Source organism: Staurois parvus, unplaced genomic scaffold (assembly GCF_062004578.1).
Source record: "Staurois parvus isolate SC_StPar_1 unplaced genomic scaffold, SC_StPar_1.0 ptg001283l, whole genome shotgun sequence".
NCBI classification, from domain to species: Eukaryota; Metazoa; Chordata; class Amphibia; order Anura; family Ranidae; genus Staurois; species Staurois parvus.
Genome location: NW_028319079.1, coordinates 814337 through 835417, shown reverse-complemented (window position 1 = coordinate 835417; position 21081 = coordinate 814337). Strand labels below are relative to the sequence as shown.

At 43.1% G+C, this 21081-nt stretch overlaps 1 protein-coding gene across 3 annotated transcripts in view; it reads right to left on the bottom strand.

Annotated features, from left to right (window-relative positions):
* Window positions 1-21081, bottom strand: part of ILDR2 (immunoglobulin like domain containing receptor 2) — a 492420-nt gene that overhangs the window by 80089 nt on the left and 391250 nt on the right. The window lies entirely within an intron of this gene.

The following is a 21081-nucleotide window of genomic DNA, read 5'->3' as shown; positions in this document are numbered from 1 at the left end:
GGTGGTGTAATGGAGGTGGTGGTGTAATGGTGGTGGTGTAATGGTGTGGTGGTGTAATGGTGGCGGTGGTGTAATGGTGGTGGTGGTGGTGTAATGGTGTGGTGATGTAATGGTGGTGGTGGTGTAATGGTGGTGGTGGTGTAATGGAGGTGGTGGTGTAATGGTGTGGTGGTGTAATGGTGGTGGTGGTGTAATGGAGGTGGTGGTGTAATGGTGTGGTGGTGTAATGGTGGTGGTGGTGGTGTAATGGTGTGGTGATGTAATGGTGGTGGTGGTGTAATGGTGGTGGTGGTGTAATGGTGGTGGTGGTGTAATGGAGGTGGTGGTGTAATGGTGTGGTGGTGTAATGGTGGTGGTGGTGGTGTAATGGAGGTGGTGGTGTAATGGTGTGGTGGTGTAATGGTGGTGGTGTAATGGTGTGGTGGTGTAATGGTGGTGGTGGTGTAATGGAGGTGGTGGTGTAATGGTGGTGGTGGTGTAATGGTGTGGTGGTGTAATGGTGGTGGTGGTGTAATGGTGTGGTAATGTAATGGTGGTGGTGGTGTAATGGAGGTGGTGGTGTAATGGTGGTGTAATGGTGGTGGTGGTGTAATGGTGTGGTGGTGTAATGGTGGTGGTGGTGTAACGGTGGTGTAATGGTGGTGGTGGTGTAATGGTGTGGAGATGTAATGGTGGTGGTGGTGTAATGGAGGTGGTGGTGTAATGGTGTGGTGGTGTAATGGTGGTGGTGGTGTAACGGTGGTGTAATGGTGGTGGTGGTGTAATGGTGTGGAGATGTAATGGTGGTGGTGTAATGGTGTGGAGATGTAATGGTGGTGGTGTAATGGTGTGGTGGTGTAATGGTGGTGGTGGTGTAATGGTGTGGAGATGTAATGGTGGTGGTGGTGTAATGGTGGTGGTGGTGTAATGGTGGTGGTGGTGTAATGGAGGTGGTGGTGTAATGGTGTGGTGGTGTAATGGTGGTGGTGGTGGTGTAATGGAGGTGGTGGTGTAATGGTGTGGTGGTGTAATGGTGGTGGTGTAATGGTGTGGTGATGTAATGGTGGTGGTGGTGTAATGGTGGTGGTGGTGTAATGGAGGTGGTGGTGTAATGGTGGTGGTGGTGTAATGGTGTGGTGGTGTAATGGTGGTGGTGGTGTAATGGTGTGGTAATGTAATGGTGGTGGTGGTGTAATGGAGGTGGTGGTGTAATGGTGGTGTAATGGTGGTGGTGGTGTAATGGTGTGGTGGTGTAATGGTGGTGGTGGTGTAACGGTGGTGTAATGGTGGTGGTGGTGTAATGGTGTGGAGATGTAATGGTGGTGGTGGTGTAATGGAGGTGGTGGTGTAATGGTGTGGTGGTGTAATGGTGCTGGTGGTGTAACGGTGGTGTAATGGTGGTGGTGGTGTAATGGTGTGGAGATGTAATGGTGGTGGTGTAATGGTGTGGAGATGTAATGGTGGTGGTGTAATGGTGTGGTGGTGTAATGGTGGTGGTGGTGTAATGGTGTGGAGATGTAATGGTGGTGGTGGTGTAATGGTGTGGAGATGTAATGGTGGTGGTGTAATGGTGGTGGTGGTGTAATGGTGTGGAGATGTAATGGTGGTGGTGGTGTAATGGTGTGGAGATGTAATGGTGGTGGTGTAATGGTGGTGGTGGTGTAATGGTGTGGAGATGTAATGGTGGTGGTATAATGGTGTGGTGGTGTAATGGTGGTGGTGGTGTAATGGTGTGGAGATGTAATGGTGGTGGTGGTGTAATGGTGTGGAGATGTAATGGTGGTGGTGGTGTAATGGTGTGGAGATGTAATGGTGGTGGTGTAATGGTGGTGGTGGTGTAATGGTGTGGAGATGTAATGGTGGTGGTGGTGTAATGGTGGTGGTGGTGTAATGGTGGTGGTGGTGTAATGGTGTAAAGGTGGTGGTGGTGTAATGGTGGTGGTGGTGTAATGGTGTAAAGGTGGTGGTGGTGTAATGGTGGTGGTGGTGTAATGGTGTAAAGGTGGTGGTGGTGTAATGGTGGTGGTGGTGTAATGGTGTAAAGGTGGTGGTGGTGTAATGGTGTGGGGGAGATTTTCTTAGCATTAACAATGTGGACCTAATAAAGGGGCCGGGGAGTGTATATTAATTTCAGGAGTGTAGCTAGTTGTTTGCCTGGAGTTCCCCTGGAGTTAACAAAGAGGACTTCTGCTAATTACAAGCTAATTTCAAACTGGCCGTATTAAATCTTGAACTCTGTCGTTCCACGCGTCCATCTCTGGCTATGGTCCCTCACTGGCTGTCACATATTCTGAAGATTCAGTCCTAACATTAACCAATGACAAAGCCCTCTCATGCTCCCCACCCAGGACTGTCCCCTCTCGTAAGCTCAGTTCAACCCTTTACACTTAGGACAACTCAAGTGTTTCTCATTGGGATTCCCTTCTGCATTCTGACAGCTTATTGTTTTAGGCAATTATACAAGATAATATCTCTCAGATGTGGGCTGGAGCAGGGCATGGCTTAAAGTGTGCCTGCTAGCAGTTTATGATCTCCAGTGATTTTATGAGTGCGGTGCAGCACATACATCATTATTTCTGGTTTCTAGTACTAAGATCAGATGTCTCCTTTGTTCTCAGTTCTTGCCTGGACAGCAGGAATGCAGCCATGCTGTTTGGCGGAGAGTGCCGGTGGTGGGGCCAGGGGAAAGGCGCCCAGTTTATGTGTTGCCTGGGAGAGCACAACAACTAAATACACCACTGCCTTCAGGGGTGTCACTGCTGCAGAGGCTCCCATCTTCATCCAGTCTTCTTTCTGGGTTCGCAGGCTGCAGCCGCTTGATTGGCTGCAGCCGCGGTGACGTCACTCCTGCACATGCGCGCGGGCGTTTTGGCCTCGGCATGCAGCTCTCGTGGAATGGCACGGATATGACTTTCCTTGTGCATGTGCTGGTGATGTCATCGGCTGCAGCTTGCTAGAATATCTCCAACAGTGCACGTTTAGGAGATATTCATTTTACCTACAGGAACAAGGTCCAAGCGCATAGGCTCAAATCTGGGGGCCACTTGTCCACTGCTGCTAGTGTCACACCAAAGGAAGTGATAAATGAATACCCAAGAGACAGCGCTATGGAGACTGTGGCTTTAAAATCAATGTGAACCTCATGTAGGGGTATATCTTTATTGTACAAATTCTTAAAATTGTGTCCACACCAGGGGCGGACTGACCATTAGAGCACTCGGGCACTGCCTGGGGGCCCCATGAAATGCCCCTGGTACCTTTTTTATAGGCTTTTTTGGGTGTGCTTTGAGTGTGGTCAAGGACATAGGGGCCCCATGATCCCCTATTGCCCAGGGGCCCCATGAGTTGTCAGTCCTCCCCTGGTCCACACCATATCCAAAGCAATGGTAAAACAAAGCTGTAGGTGAGCGGGCGTTCCACCTTACAGCCTTGGTTTACCATTGCTTTGGATATGGTGTGGACCAGGGGAGGACTGACAACTCATGGGGCCCCCGGGCAATAGGGGATCATGGGGCCCCTATGTCCTTGACCACACTCAAAGCACACCCAAAAAAGCCTATAAAAAAGGTACCAGGGGCATTTCATGGGGCCCCCTACTGACCCTGGGCCCTCGGGCATTGCCCGAGTGCTCTAATAGTCAGTCCACCCCTGGTATGGACACAATTTTAAGAATTTGTACAATAAAGACATATCTCTACATGAGGTTCACATTGATTTTAAAGCCACAGTCTCCATAGCGCTGTCTCTTGGGCATTCATTTTACCTACAGCAGGGGTCTCCAAACTTTTTAAACAAAGGGCCAGTTTACTGTCCTTCAGACTTTAGGGGGGCTGGTCTGTGACCACTGGGAGCAAAAATTGTCCTGGTATCAGTGAGAGTAAACAATGCATCTTTGGTATTAGGGAGGGGATAGTGCCTCATTGCTGGTGTCAGTGGGAGTAATAGTACCCTATTGTTGGTGTCGGTTTGAATGTCTCATCATTCGTGTCAGTAGGAGGAATAGTGCCCTGTTGTTGGTGTCAGTGGGAGAAATGGGGCCCCATTGTTGGTGTCAATGGGCACCATTGCTGACATCAATAGCAGGAATCATGCCCCATTGTTGGTGTTACTGGTAGGAAAAGTGCCTCATAGGCCGGATAAAGCCAAGCAAAGGGCCACATCTGGCCCCCAAGCCGCAGTTTGGAGACCACTGACCTACAGGTAAGCTTTAATATAAGCTTACCTGTAGGTAAAAATAATAAATGAGAGTTTACTACCATATTAAAGCTTGGCTAAAAGGCAGTGTATAGTGTGTTTTATGTAGAGCATAGTTGCTACTGCCGCATTTACAGTAAAAAAAAAACATTGATGGCACTTTAACAATTGTCTTTCATAAGACTACATGTACATTAAGCTCCCTTAGACTCCAAGCTCTCCTGGCTGCTGAAAAAAGACAAAACACGGTACCGTGTGTAGCACTTGGGTGTTTATTCATTTTATTGGCCTATGTCAGGGCTTAAAATTTCAAGTCCTGAGCTACTAGCGAGGCCTTAGAGTTACTTGCCACCAGGGTGGATAAAAATCAATGATTTTAAAAAATTTTTTAAAAAAATCAGATTTTTTTATTTAAATCGGATTTTTTTTTATTTAAATTGGATTTTTTTTTAATAAAATGCTTTTTGAGGAAAATATATTACCATCCAAAGGTTATTCCGTCATGAAATAAAGATTTGTTTTTTAATTATGTAGAATAAGGCTGTATATGTTTAATTTTTTTGGTAAATAAATTCCATGAATCCATTCACAATGTCATGCTCTTCCAGAGGTTTTAGTAAGATTATTGGGCAGTTTCTCTGCCTACAAGATATTATCACAGATGTTCGGGTTACTTTTGCAGTTCTCAAAACTGAATTTGACTCAGCGGAGATCACATGCCTCTTCTTCACAGCAAAAATGTTATAACATGAACAGAGTTAAGAAAAAGACCTTCATCCTAACTTCTACAAACCTATGAATACAGAATCAACCCCTTCAGTGCGAAGGTTCAAGAAGTTCAGTGAAGAGAATAGAAACAATATTTTTCTGATTGTTTGGAGTGGAATAGATCTGCACAAGAAGAAAGTGAAACTAAGTGTGAGGAGGAAGGGGCTGACAGTCTAAGTTTCTTAAAATATATATATTTTGTTTAGCCAAATTAGTTACCAAACATGGATGTTTAAGCAAATCACATATGCTGGAATGTTATTGTTTCAGTTGAATAAATCTATTTAAATTGTTATTATTAAGGGAATGATTACACTGTTCAACAAATTTTTATTTTTTGCCAGTTTTGGAAACAAAAGGATCCATTTCTTAATGAATTTCACATTCTGAGTTCAAATATAACAATGAAATTTGTCAATTGGCTCTAGGTTTTCTGTAAACGGAGTTTTCTACTATAGGCGTAATGACTACATAATGCACAATAATTATATAGATAGATGTCTTTCCACAAATATAAAGCAAGTGATATTGACTACATAACAAAGCCTAAATGGCATAATATATTGCATAGGATTATCAAGAAAAATTATAACCATAAGCCAAGTTGAATCATTTTAATACTTAGGATTCTCACTAGTTTTGTCTTCAGTTTGTGTCGGTTTTGCTTCTCTTGGCTTTTCTCTTGTATTCGAGGAAAGGGCTATCTCTTACAACTGCACGTGTCTACACGCTTCAGGTTCTTCCTCACTTGACTCAACCACGAAGGATTCTGGTGCTTTAGGAATTGGTAGCCCCTCTCCATGAGGAACTGGACGTATTGCCGATGGAATATTTGGATAGTGCACAGATAACTTTTTCTTCTTATTTAGCTCTTTTACAATTGGAGGCACCATACAAAAGTAACAATTACTAACATGATCTGTTGGCTCTCTCCAAATCATTGGCACAGCGAAAGGCATAGATGCCTTTTTTCCATTCAACCATTGCTCCAGTGCCGTCCCACAAGAATTGCAGCATATATGTGGTGCCCAGCTCTTGTCCTGGTCTCCTATCTTGCAGCCAAAATACAAGTTGTGGGCTTTCTTAATCATTCCTGTTATCCTCCTTTTTTGTGAGATAAAAGTTATTTCACCGCAGATATAGCAGAAATTATCTGCTTTATTCACACAAGTTCGAGGCATTACTGAGTAGCCTATATAAGCATAAAACGAAATGTAAAGACGCTGTCGAACTACAATCAGCTACAGATACTGCAGCTTTTATGCAGTGAAGTGATGCAATTAAAGGCTAATATTGCATCATCTCAGTATACATGCAATTTTCTATTGGTCACCAGTATCAATTGCGCAATATGCAGCTGAAGTTGCATCATAATTTTGAATGGCTTACGTCATTAGATGGGTGAATATATCATGGAAACTAGAGCCAATCAACATTTTTTAGGGTCATTTTCGTTTTCAGCACCCCAAAATTATGTAAGATTAGCTAATTTTTGCCCAAAACTTTTTACCTGTTGAACAGTGTTATTTTTCTCCTTCCTAAGTACAACAGAAAAGTTGTCCAAATATGAATGATTAACCTATTAAACTGGGGATAAAAAAACTAATATGAAAAGTTGTTATTCTAAAAATCTTCATCTACTTGTATATTAAAGTTATACCAGCAAGAATTAGTCTTTATGTAGAAAACTAGGATTTAAATCAAGCCTTACTGACTAGTGATTTAAATCGTGATTTAAATCAAATCCACCCTGCTTGCCACCAACAAATACACACAAACAGAGACACCTGTACACACACAGAAACATGTACACACACACATACAGACACATGTATATACATACAGGCACGTACAGACACGCATACACACAGATACATGTACATACACAGAAATACACACGCACAGACACATGTACATACATACACACAGACATATGTACATACATACACAGACACATATACATGCACAGACACATGTACACATGTACACACAGACACATGTACGTACATACACACACACAGACACATGTACACACACATACATATCCATACACGCAGACACATGTACAGATACACACATGTACATACACACAGACACATGTACAATTGTATATGCATACACAGACACACACACACCATAAAAAGGTGCAGTACTTTGTTGTTCACTCACAGATCCGGGTACTGCACTCTAGGGGGAGGCAGAGAGCACAGCACACACTCCTTCCTTTGCTTTTCACTGCGCTCAGCTATTGAGCAGTCTGACGGCTCCCAGTGCCAATGACAGGTCCGGCCTGAGCTCCGAGCCTGCTCAGCAAAACGGCCCTGGGGGACATGCCCCCACCATAATTTCCACTCGCCATTGGCGAGCAGGCGAGTGGAAATTTCAAGCCCTGGCCTATGTGCTTGCCATTAAAATGAATAAACGCCCATTTGCTAAATGCCACTGGCGCTTAGGCACTTTTACGCCGCGTTTTTTGACCAAAACCTTCCTCTCCTCAATGCTATTCTTCTGCATTCGGAAGAGGGACAATTGATTGCCCCTGAATGCTGCTGCTGCTCTGATAAAAGCCTATGTGTATATGGACCCATAGGCTTTTATTGCGCTGAGTTTAGGGGCTTTGGTAAAAAAAACGCCAAAGGTCCTAAACTCAGGTTTAGGAGCAGCAGTGTACATGAGGCCTAATTTTGTCAGTGTGGTAAATTATGATATTTTCAGACTAAACTTTAGAGGGAGGTTGGAGGTTACCTGAGCCTCATGCAACTTAACTGCTTAACCACTTCAATACCGGGCACTTATACCCCCTTCCTGCCCAGGCCAATTTCCAGCTTTCAGCCCTGTCGCACTTTGAATGACAATTGCGCGGTCATGCAACACTGCACTCATATGAAATTTTTATCATTTTTTCCACACAACTAGAGCTTTCTTTTGGTGATATTTAATCACCACTGAGTTTTTTATTTTTTGATAAATAAAACAAAAAACACCTGAAATGTTTGAAAAAAAAGCACTTTTCTTTGTTTCTGTTATAAAATTATAAATATCATAATATAAATACATTATAAATAACATTTCTTCATAAATTTAGGTCAAAATGTATTCTGCTACATTTCTTTGGTGAAAATAATAATAATAATAATTGCATTTGTACTTTTGTTTTTCAAATGTTTCTGCAAATTTTTTCTTTTTTATTACATTTTTTCTTTTTCTTACTATTTTATTTTTCAGCACACTGTGACCAAAGCAATACAATGTTACCATAGTAACATCGAACTACTCTGGGCAAATGATCAGGATTTTCTTTTTTTTGTTAACACATTATGATTGCTAATACCAATGTATTTAATTGATATTTGCAGTCGCTACTGAATGAAACCGATTCATTCAGTTTTTTGTTGTGATTAGCTGTGATTGGGCAAAGCAGATCACTTGATACAGATGGGCTGTGAATGGCCCTGTCTGCATCATGTGACTGCCTTGACCAGTCACAGCTAACAACACAATTGTATACAATGGATGGCATGACAGGAAGATATCCATTGTATACAATTGACATGTGATCTGCTGTGATTGGTCACAGCGGTCACATGACACTAGCAACGGTATGGTGTAGTGATATGTCATCGGCTGTTTCCCGTGGACACAGCTGGTAAAAGATCGCGCCGCTGTGCGACCCAGTGAGCGGCTTGTTTTGACAGGACGCCATTTGAAGCCCAGTCACAATGGCATGTGTCCCGTCCAGCCATCAATCTGCTATAGGCCAGGCAGGAAGGTGTTAATTACTGTTGAGATAAGACATCAGCCCCATGGGGAGTGCATTGTTTTCAAAGGGTCTGCTGAATCTTTGAATACCCAATCGCAGGCAAGGAAAATTAAAAAAAAAAAACACCTCTATTTGTTGTTAGTAAATCAACTCCTGAACACCCATGAATGAACAATGCCTACAACTACTGACAGCCATTGCTGCGGCTGAAGGCTTGTAGTCCTCAATGAACTGTAAGGGTGCTGGCGAGTGCTCCTGTAGTCCATCAAGCTTCCTGTTCTCAGGTAACTGCCTGCCCGTACTGTTCGACCGCGATCGATCTGTTGATCATGGCTGCAATGCTATGTGAGCTCCTTTAGAAAAAAAATAAATGCAGATTTATTTACCCGCGAAAAAAAAACGTGTGCATCCATTATTTTTTTTTCAAAAGGTAAACTTATCCTTGAGCCTGAGTTCACACTTTTGCGGTGCGGCATATCGCATGTATTTCGCACTGGAACCGCATCGCATTCCTGTGCAAATCACATGCAAATTCTGTGCGGTGCGATGTGAGCCATATATTTTGTACGGCTCAAATGGCGCTACATCTACACCAAAAAGGTGCAGCACCCTGTTTTTGGTCCGCACTAAAATCGGATCGCATGGGTATTCACACCTATGCGATCCGATTCTGCACATCGCACCGCGTTTTGCGAACTGATTTCGGGGTGTTGTTAACCTCCTTAGCGGTATTCCCGAGTGTAGCTCGGGGTAAAATTTCAATACCAAGAGCGGTAACCCCGAGCTACATTCGGGCTTACCATGCGGCGTTGCTCAGGGAGTCCCTGCAGCACTTACCGTCTCCTTCGCTCCCGCGATGTGTCCCCTGCAGCGCCCCCGGCCATCTCCTCCGGCCGATGCCGGTATCTGGCTTCCGTGTTCTGGTCCCTGTGACGTCGGGCCGTACGGGCGCCGGAACCGGCGGGAAATTTGAAATTTTTAAAAAATGTAATTTTTGCTGTCACTGCTATTTCAATGAATTTCACATATATTTTGTCCCTACTGCTTTGTCCGGCGCCCTGCCTGCATTTTTACTGTTCTTTCTGCCTGGAAACTTAGAAAAGTCCATGGCGTCCAAAAAGTGTCCCTTTATGTCAAAAGCGGTTTTAGAACAGCGATAGTAAATCAGAACCACTTGCAGAATTGACTGATAATGATTCATGGGGGAAATTCGTCATCAGACACTGAAAACGATTTTGCGACTTTGCTCAGTGATGTGCGAATTTGCCTCTGTATTTCAAATTTCAGTGTTTTTAGTTTGATTATATTATTGAATTAAATTTATTATTATTATATTATTATTTTTTATGATTATTTATTAAATTATAATTTATGATTTCGTGTTTCAAGTTTTATCATACCGGGGATGTTTACTAGACTCTTGTTCGGACAGATTTCAGTGAGTTATTCCTAAAAATTACAGCCTACAATAAAAAACTACATATTTCCATGCAAAAAAATGGTACCGCTTGCAGCACAAAAAATCGGAAAGAATCATACCGCCGAGGAGGTTAACTTAATATACACACCTGCAGCGGTTTGCATGAACGGGTTGCGAGTGTCATGTGGTGCGAAATTCGCACAGAAACCGCTGAGAGTTCCGCACCGCATCAGTTTGAACCCAGGATAAAAGTGATTGTAAAGGCCACTAGCTCCCTCTGCTGCAAATCACAGGCAATGAACCAATGAGGAGAGAGAGGGGCTGGGGCCGATCCGTGGCTCTGAGCGTGAATGGACACACAGGACAGCAGCTTGGGAGCGAGCCTGCTCAGGTGCTCCCATAGCAAGCTGCTTGCTGTGGGAGCACTTGGCAGGAGGGAGGGGGCCAGGAGCGCCGGCAGGGACCCGGTAAGAGGGTGATCGAGGTTGCTCTGTGCAAAACCACTACACACAGCAGGTAAGTATGACAAGTTTGTTTATTTTTTTAATAATTTCCTTTAATATCACTTTACCAAAAACTACTTTTCTCTTAGCTTACAAAATTAAGGAAATACCAAGATAAGAATATTTTTTCCAGGGAATTCACCACAGAACAAGAACATTAAGCCTTGGTTTACATATGTGCGGCGCGGTATATCGCATGTGATTCGCACAGGTACCGCATCACATTCCTGTGCAAATCACATGCGATTTGTGTGCGGAGCCATACATTTTGTATGGCTCAGATCGCACCGCATCTGCACCAAAAATGTGCAATACCCTTTTTTGGGTGCGCACTAGAATCGGATCGCATGGGTAATCACACCTATGCAATCCAATTCTGCACTTCGCACCGCGTTTTGCAGACTGCTTTCGGGGTGTTGTTAACTTAACCCCCCTGGCGGTATTCCCAAATGTAGCTCGGGGTAAAGTTTCAGCACCACAAGCGGTAATCCCGAGCTACACTCGGGAATACACTGCGGCGCTGCTCCGGGATCTGTTCTTCACTTACCTTGTCCTGCGCTCCCACGATGTCCCTCCTGCAGTGTTATTTTCTTTTTTAAAAAAGCTGAATGTTTAGCCCTGATTCACACTGATGCGGTGCGGAATTTGCAGTGTTTTCAGTGTGAATTGCGCACCGCATCAGAATCGCACCCCGTTAATGTGAACCACTGCAGGTGTGTATGTTAGCCTCTTGGCGCTGGCCTCCCGGCATCTGGGCCTTGACGCTGAGCGGCCACACATTTGCGTGCAATTAACCTCCCTGGCGGTATTCCCGAGTGTAGCTCGGGGTAAAGTTTCAGCACCAAAAGCGGTAACCCCGAGCTACACTCGGGAATACACTGCAGCGTTGCTCCGGGATCTGTTCTTCACTTACCTTGTCCTGCGCTCCCGCGATGTCCCCCCTGCAGTGTCCCCGGAAATGTCCTCCGGCCGATGCCGGCATCTGTCTTCCGGGTTCCGTTCCCTGCAACGTCGGGACGTACGGGGGACGGAACAGCGGGAAATTTAAAAATGTCAAAAAGTGACATTTACTAAATACACTAAAATCACATAGTATAACATTCCTGTATCAAACCATTTCATATACATTTTGTCCCGAGTGCTTTGTCCGGCGCCCTGCCTGCATTTTTACTGTTCTTTCTGCCTGGAAACTGAGAAACGTCCATGGCGTCCAAAAAGCGTCCCTTTAGGTCAAAAGCGGTTTTAGACCGGCTAGAGAACAGCGATAGTAAATCAGAACCACTTGCAGAATTGAGTGATAATGATTCGTGGGGGAAATTCCTCATCAGACACTGAAAACGATTCTGCGACTTTGCTCAGCGATGTGAGAACTTGGTGCTCTATTTCAAATTTCAGTGTTTTTGGTTTGATTATATTATTGAATTAAATTTATTATTATATTATTATGTTTTATGATTATTTATTAAATTATAGCTTATGATTTCGTGTTTCAAGTTTTATCATACCCGGGATGTTTACTAGACTCTTGTTCGGACAGATTTCAGTGAGTTATTCCTAAAAATTACAGGCCTACAATAAAAAAAACATATTTCCATGCAAAAAAATGTACCGCTTTGAGCACAGAAATACTGACATAATCAGACCGCTAGGGAGGCTACCATACACACCTGCAGCGGTTTGCATGAACGGGGTGCGATTCTGATGCGGTGTGGAATTCGCACTGAAAATGCTGAATTCCGCACCGCCTCAGTGTGAACCAGGGCTGAATAAACAGTTAATGAATCAGATAAAAAACTAAAATGAATAACATACTGGTAGATCTGTATCATGACACAAGATAAATAGGATCTAGAATTTATCACGCATAAAATGTGATCTTGAAAATTAAATTGTTTAAATGGCTTATAAACCCAGGGCAATATTCTATCAATAAAGATTGATGCTGATGAAAAATAAGTACCAAACACGAACATATAAAAGGTCTAACATATCGCTCATATCTCCGATGTGCCTTGCAGCACATACAACACAGGGTATAGGCTCACAGACCCAGCACACCCTGATATTCAATTATGACACTATTATGGCTGAACGCTGGGGAGATGTAAAGTAAATACCACTTAATACAGTTACGTGTTCATAGAAAATGAATGTATTTTGTAACTCAACTAACGCCATGTACACGTGTGCAGCACGGCAGCACATACAAGCATAGCAAAGTAATAGCAAAAAAGCCCAAATGCTTCACTGAGTCTGCCTATTTTATTGTGTTTTTAAACCTTTTGTCTAGTATAGATCTATGATTGTCCCAAGCATGTTTAAATGCCCTTACTGTAGACTCACTCACTACCTCGGCTGCCTGTTTCGGGCATCTACTCCTTTGGTAAAATAATGATTTTTAAAGTGAGTTCTGAACTTTCCCCACAACTGTACATATTGATTTACCCTGCAAGTCTATCCTCATGTGTTGTAGACCTTTCACCATGTTTGTCGCCCATCTCTGGATTTTTTCTGTCTTATCAACTTCTTTTTGTAAGAGAATTCTCCAGAACTGTATTCTAAATGAGGTCTCCTTTCTTCTGCTGGTGATCCCTCTAGTCATATAAAGATCTACAGTATATAGAGGGATCGGGACCTCCTTCCTCCTGCTGGTGATCCCTCTAGTGATATAAAGATCTATATAGAGGAATCAGGACCTCCTTCCTCTTGCTGGTGATCCCTCTAGTGATATAAAGATCTATATAGAGGAATCAGGACCTCCTTCCTACTGCCGGTGACCCCTCTAGTGATATAAAGATCTATACAGAGGAATCGGGACCTCCTTCCTACTGCCGGTGACCCCTCTAGTGATATAAAGATCTATACAGAGGAATCGGGACCTCCTTCCTACTGCCGGTGACCCCTCTAGTGATATAAAGATCTATATAGAGGAATCAGGACCTCCTTCCTACTGCCGGTGACCCCTCTAGTGATATAAAGATCTATACAGAGGGATCAGGACCTCCTTCCTCCTGCCAGTGACCCCTCTAGTGATATAAAGATCTATACAGAGGGATCAGGACCTCCTTCCTCCTGCCGGTGACCCCTCTAGTGATATAAAGATCTAAACAGAGGGATCAGGACCTCCTTCCTCTTGCTGGTGACCCCTCTAATGATATAAGGATCTATAGAGAGGAATCAGGACCTCCTTCCTTCTGCTGGTGACCCCTCTAGTGATATAAAGATCTATATAGAGGGATCAGGACCTCCTTCCTCCTGCAGGTGATCCCTCTAGTGATATAAAGATCTATATAGAGGGATCAGGACCTCCTTCCTCCTGCTGGTGACCCCTCTAGTGATAACTAAAGATCTATATAGAGCACTCAGGACCTTGTTCCTACAGCTGGCGATCTCTCAAGTGACATAAATATCTATATAGAGGACTCAGGACCTTTTTCCTTCTGCTGGTGACCTCTCTAGTGATAACTAGAGATCTACGCCGCGTGATGCAGATCTTGTTCCTCCTGCAAGGGATAATTTTAGCAATAATTGAAGATCTATATAGGGGAATTGGGACCTCTTTCCTCCTACTGAACCTACAGTGTGGTTCTAAATTCTCTGCATTTTTGAGTGTTTATATTCAATGTTCTAGTGCTTAGTAAGTTCTATAGAGAAGAACGGACAAGCCAGATAACCTTCCTTGCCCTCCTTAAGGCCTGGTTCACACTTGTGTAGGTGCCAGATTCGCAGCGGTTCCCACAACCACTCACAGCCAAATTGCATTACTCTGTAGAGATGCGTGGGCATGCCATTCACTCTTAATGGTACCCCCATGCATCTCAACCAGCAGCGAACTTGCGGGTGTGGGAACCGCAGGGAAATCACATGGTGCAAAAGCACCATGCAACTGCTCTGCAGCCATATTTTGAAAAAGGTGCAAGCACCTTTTTTCTGTGGGAAAATGCAGGCACAGAAGCCTATTCAAATGAACAAACACAAGCGTCAAACCTAAGGAGTGTACCTAGGCTTAGGCCCCATTTACACTTGGCAGTAGTAGAAAAGCAGGCAGAAACCAGTGTTCCTGTCCAATTTTCTGCAAACACACCAAAAACGTGTTACAATGCACAACACTCATGCAGTGCCATCATTTCTTAGTGGGACCCCAAACACAGGTAGCAGTTGTGCATTTTGCCTCACGGTTTCCATTTTAGCATGTTTTTGGAGTGGGGATCGGATAAGTGGAGAAAAAGTTGGGACCCATTCAAATGAATGGTGCCGCTACAAAAACGTGCTAAAAAACCACACAACAAAATGCCAGAAAAACACTAAGTGGTAGCTTCGGTCAAGTATGAACAGGTTCTTGATAAAGTGTTTAAAGGATCTTTGAAAGAATACCTTTTAATGGATATTTTAAAATTCTCTGGTCTGATGTCGCCCAAACAGCAGCCATGCAACAACTGCTACAATAATCTGTATCTGTAAGTCTTGTACATATAAAATGTTTCTTCCCCAAGGTTCTTCTATGGCCGTTACTGAAAACATTGGTAATATGTTGTTATTTTATGACCTTGTAAAACTGTAATAGACACTGAGGTGTGAAATATAATTTGGTATTTTATACGGCCAATATACTACACAACCATGAACAGCTCTACAGACGCAATATTTATTTATATTGCTATGAAAAATCAGAGAATGGCATAATACATTTGTACATATGGTTACATAGTGCATGTTAAAATCTAGGTGAGCTACTAAATCAGCGTTTCTCAACCTTTTTTAATAATGGCAGAAGCCTTGATTTCAGGGAACCCCTACTAATAATCACTATATCTACAGCTCACAGTACATAAGCCTGATGGCCAATGTGAAGAATCCTCCTTACATTGGTGGTCACTGGGAAGAAAGTTCATTACATTAAAGGTCAGTGAGAAGAATGTTCCTTACATTATTAGCCAGTAGGAGGAAAGCCTCCTACATTGGTGATCAGTGGGAAGAATGCCCCTTACATTGGTGATCAGTGGGAAGAATGCTCTTTACATTGGTGATCAGTATGAAGAATGCTCCTTACATTGGGGGTCAGTGGGAAGAATGCTCCTTACATTGGTGATCAGTGTGAAGAATGCTCTTTACATTGGCAGTCATTTGGAAGAACGCCTGTTACATTGGTAGTCAGTAGGAGGAATGCTCCTTACATTGGTGATCATTAGGAGGAATGCTCCTTACATTGGTGATCATTGGGAAGAATGCTCCTCACATTGGCAGTCTCTGGGAGGAATGTTTCTTGCATTGGTAGTCAGTAGGAAGAATGCTCTTTACATTGGCAGTCACTGGGAAGAATGCTCCTTACATTGGTGGTCAGTGGGAAACATGCTCCTTACATTGGTGGCCAGTGGGAAGAATGCTCCTTACATTGGTGGTCAGTGAGAAGAATGCCAATTACATTGGTGGTCAGTGGGAAGAATGGTCCTTACATTGGTGGACAGTGGGAAGAATGCTCCATACAATGGTGATCAGTGGGAAGAATGCTCCTTACATTGGTGGTGGTGGTCAGTGAGAAGAATGCTCCTTACCTTGGTAGACAGTGGGAAGAATGCCCCTTACATTGGTGATCAGTGGGAAGAATGCTCCTTACATTGGTGATCATTGGAAAGAATGCTCCTTACATTGGCGGTCACTGGGAAGAATGCTTCTCTTGCAAATGGCTGAAAAGGTCATTGGTGTCAGAGGTTACATATCTCAGAGGCAGAAATGTATTCATTGCTCTAAAACCAATAGCATGCTCTGAAGGAACCCTAGTTAAGAAAGTCTGTACTAAATGGACAGATTAAATACCTAAGGTATTTCAAAACTTTTTACCTTCCAAAGGATTTGTAATTCTGTTCAGCTGGTCTTGTGATCCAATGTTCCATGACACCATAGACAGTTCAACGACCTCAACCTTTACCACCACTGGGAAACAACCCAGCTTGGTCACCAAATTGCCCCCAACCTCCTGTTTGGAATGAAGTATCACCTAACAAATGAGGTCATCACTCTACTCACTCTCTAGCTGAGCAATGACTTACTTTTTTTCCCATTTATTGGCTAGCATGGGCGATCTGTCATATGCTAGTCACCTCTAATGCATGTAGACTAATGGCTGCCGAAGACCGCACTAATCTGCTTGATGTTGCAGGTTGTGTAACCTTAACACAATGTATATATCTAAACACATTACAAGAACATGGGGAACATCTGTGAACGTTTTATTTCCTTACAAAGGAAAAAGCTAAATGTGATTCATGTTGATGCTACAAAATTGCTCTAGATATGCTGGACTGCTGGGGAACCTGCTGGAATGAACAATCTAAATATAGCTCTGGAGGAGATCAGTGCAATCTTCAATATGAAACGCAGGTGACCCATCGATGACATCATCCAGATAAGTAATCATTGGCCTGATTTGCGTCAATACACCGGTAGGATAAAGAAATGTATTGTGGGGTCTATTGTCTGGTTTGCTGATTGCCATGGAATTAAAACTACAGAATAAAACTATGGAATAAAGCTACTAATGGGTTACCACAAATGGAAAGCAGACGTCAAAGCAAAGCCAACAAACTAAAGTGTAACATAAATGGTAGATCTCTGCAATACATGCAGATCTCTTAATGTTGTATTCCTTTAGTATGCAGAGTGAGATACACAGCGATCCGTGTGCGTTTCCCATACTGCATTCCAATTGCACTGCCCTTGTGAACTGCAGTGTGTGTCAGGGCAATCTGAACGAAAACCCCAAATGCAAGTCGCCAATGGATTTTTTTTTTAGGATCAAGCTATATTTTGAACCTCTATGTGAAACAAAGTCTCCATGTTTGACCAAGTGACGGAGAGGCATTACGCAAACAAACTCTACATATTATGTAATGATCACCTTTAACAACGCTGACACGGATATAATGAAGAGATGAACAATGATTACACACTACAGCTGCTTTCCTGTGTGTTACATTTTCTTCTATCTCAATGCACAAATAATTAATCTCACCTCCTCCAAATGTTAAATATGCAGTGTGTTCTAGATAGCGGGACTGTACAGTGTGAATGTTTTTCAATCTTGCATGAAGGCGGTTCATTTGAGGACTTTGGCTTGCCTTTTCACAATGTTTTAACAAATGTCTTACTGTGAAAGTAGTCCTACTAAGCTACTTTGCTGCCATCCGAATGTGTCAGGGCCACACTTGAGGCCCCTTATACAGTGTTTCCAATAGTATGACGCCCACAAGGTCACTCAGCAGGTGTTAGTTTCTGGCCAACTTGAATGGTCAGTGTGGGATTTCATCACTCCCATGTATACAGGGGAGTCAGCATTCCGACACACTGGTACTGTGCCGAAAATGTAAATAGAGCTTTGCATGTGAACAGGTAGTTGAATGTATCAACTCAACCAATTGATTAGCAGGTTGAACAATTAAAGGATGTAGCACACAGTGCCCAGAAAGGAGGAGCATGCACATCTAAAGGGATCCAGGGGATGTGATTTTTATATAATGCTCTTGATAGAAGATCCAAGGCAGGATGTTGTGATGTTTACAGAAGCCTGGAGGCCAATCCTGCCAAACCACTCCTAGTTTACAGACTTAGTGATGACTTCATCCTTAAAGTGGTACAGTATTTCTGGAGCAGGGGTCTCCAAATTTTCTAAACAAATGGCCAGTTTACTGACCTTCAGACTTTAGACTGTGGCCATGTGGAGTAGAAAATGCCCTAGCATCAGTTGCAGTAAATGGCCTATTTTTAGTGTCAATGCCACTGGAAAGAATCATGTCCCATTGGGAAGAATTGTGCCCAATCATTAGTATCATTGGGAAAAATTGTGCCCTGTCACTGGTGTCATTAGGAGGAATTGTACCCCTTTGTTGGTGTCAGTGGGGGGAATTACGCCCCATTGTTGGTGTCAGTGGATGAAATATTGCCCCAAGGGCAGGATAAAAACAAGCAAAGGACTACATCCGGCCACCAGACCGCAGTTTGGAGACCACTGTTCGAGAATAAAATTATTTAATAGAAAAATTCTAATTGCATGTTAACCAGGAGGGATGGATTGGACAACTTCATAAAGACTAAGGAGCCATTAGAAAAGCAAGATGGAAGGGTCTTCAAATGGAAATATACAACCATCATATAGAGGGGTGTACCTGAGTGGTACTCCTTTTCTGGGTCACGTGATATGATGCAATCATGCCAAGTCATCTGACTAGCTGCAGCTCTGAATGGTGAGCTCCAACTACAGCAAAGGCTTAGACCATTTTAATTGAAGACTGTTGGTTTTAAAAAATGGAGCTGAAAAACCATAGCACCATGGAGCTGTTTAGCCGCAAGTATTTTATACATTTTTTTGATTCCCCACCCTCTCAGATAGGTCCGTATTATTTAAAAGCAAACCTAAATTTTGAGTTAAAGCTGCTACAAGAAAGCTCAGAAAAATGTAATACACCACAAATGTCATAGTTTATTGAGGCACGACAAAATCTGATTGCTGTGGATTACCTCTCTTTACACATCTCCGCTGGTATTTGCACTGCTTTACAAACCGGCTCAGTAGTATATTTCCAAGAATCCAAGAAATAGGGGAGTGAAATCTCACACAGTGTAAAATGAGACTAAAGTTAAAAAAAATAATAGTATTTAGTTGACCTTTAAAAATGTTTTTCTTAAGGATAAAGCTGACTCTTTTAGCAATGGAGGAACATTAACAGGGTCAGACTGACAACTCATGGGGCCCCTGGGCAATAGGGGATCATGGGGCCCCTGTGTCCTTGCCCAAACTCAAAAAAGCCTATGAAAAAGGTACCAGGGGCATCTCATGGGGCCCGCTACTGACCCTGGGCCCTCGGGCAGTGCCCGAGTTTCCAAATGGCCAGTCCGCCCCTGAACATTAACACCTTCCAATTGGCCAAATGCATGTATGTGGCAGCATAGCGATGGGATTGAATGTGGTGTTGCCACAAATGTGCGTACATCTGGCGTAGATGGGAGTTCGCTCACTTGGCATCCACTGCACTATGGCCACCCTGTCACCTACAGCTTCTGGTCACTGTTTATGCTCTGGAACTGTTGGGATAGGCCCCCAGTCAGAGTGAGCAGGAAACTCATGTAACACCTCCAAACCCTTTAAGTGTAAACCAGCCATAGACAGTGAGATTTTCTTTCCTGCAAAAAAAACAGCTTGATTCCCCCAACGCAGTCAGTGTTGATGGGGGAATCCCTTCCCGCTGAGCCAATGTGTTCTCCCGGTGAGTGGGCAGGGGGAGCCGTCCCCGCCGGGAGAACATAGTGATTACTGCTAGTGGCTATAATAGCTGCTAGCAATATTCGCATGTAAAACCAGGCAGGCTGGTTGTACCCAAGTTGATCCTTCAATTAACTTCGGTACATTCAGTCTGCCTATACATGGTTCGTATCTCAGCCGGTCCCTGCTGAACCGCCGAGATTCGAACTGACTATGGCTTACTTTTAGTTCACCTTTAGAGAAAAAATTAAAATTAAAAAAATTTAACTAACACCATATACTCTCTCCACGCCCCCGTTGCGCAATGTACTTACATTGCTCAGCATAAATGAGTACACCCCCTTTTGAAAAGTAAGATTTTAATCAATATCTCAATGAACACAAGAACAATTTCCAAAATTTTGACAAAACTGAGTTTTATAGAACATTTGTTTAGCTAATTACATGAAAGTAAGGTTAATAATATAATTTAGATTACAAAATCTTCAGTTTTACTCAAATTAGTTGATGCAAAAATGAATAAAAATGAATACAACTAAAACTACTATATCTAGTATTTTGTATGACCTCTATGATTTATAAGGACCGCACAAAGTCTTCTAGGCATGGAATGAACAAGTTGACATATTGCAACATTTTTCCATTCTTCAAGAACGACCTCTTTTAGAGCCTGGATGCTGGATGGAGAGTGATGCTCAACTTGTCTCTTCAGAATTCCCCATAGGGGTTCAATTGGGTTCAGATCAGGAGACATATTTGGCCACTGAATCACTTTCACCCTGTTCTTCTTCAGAAATGCAACAGTGGCCTTAGATGTGTGTTTTGGATCATTGTCATGTTGGAAAAGTGCACGACGACCGAGGGCACGGAGTGATGGTAGCATCTTCTCTTTCAATACAGAGCAGTACATCTGTGCATTCATGATACCATTAATGAAATGCAGCTCCCCCACATCAGCAGCACTCATACAGCCCCACAGAAGGACACTGCCACCACCATGTTTCACTGTAGGCACCATGCATTTTTCTTTGTACTCCTCACCTTTACGACACCATACAGTTTTGAAGCCATCAGTTCCAAAAACATTTACCTTGGTCTCATGACTCCAGAGTACAGAGTCCCAGTAGTCTTCTTTTTTTTTCAGCATGGGCCCTGGCAAATTCTAGGCGGCTGTTTTGTGCACGGGCTTTATCAGAGGCTTCCT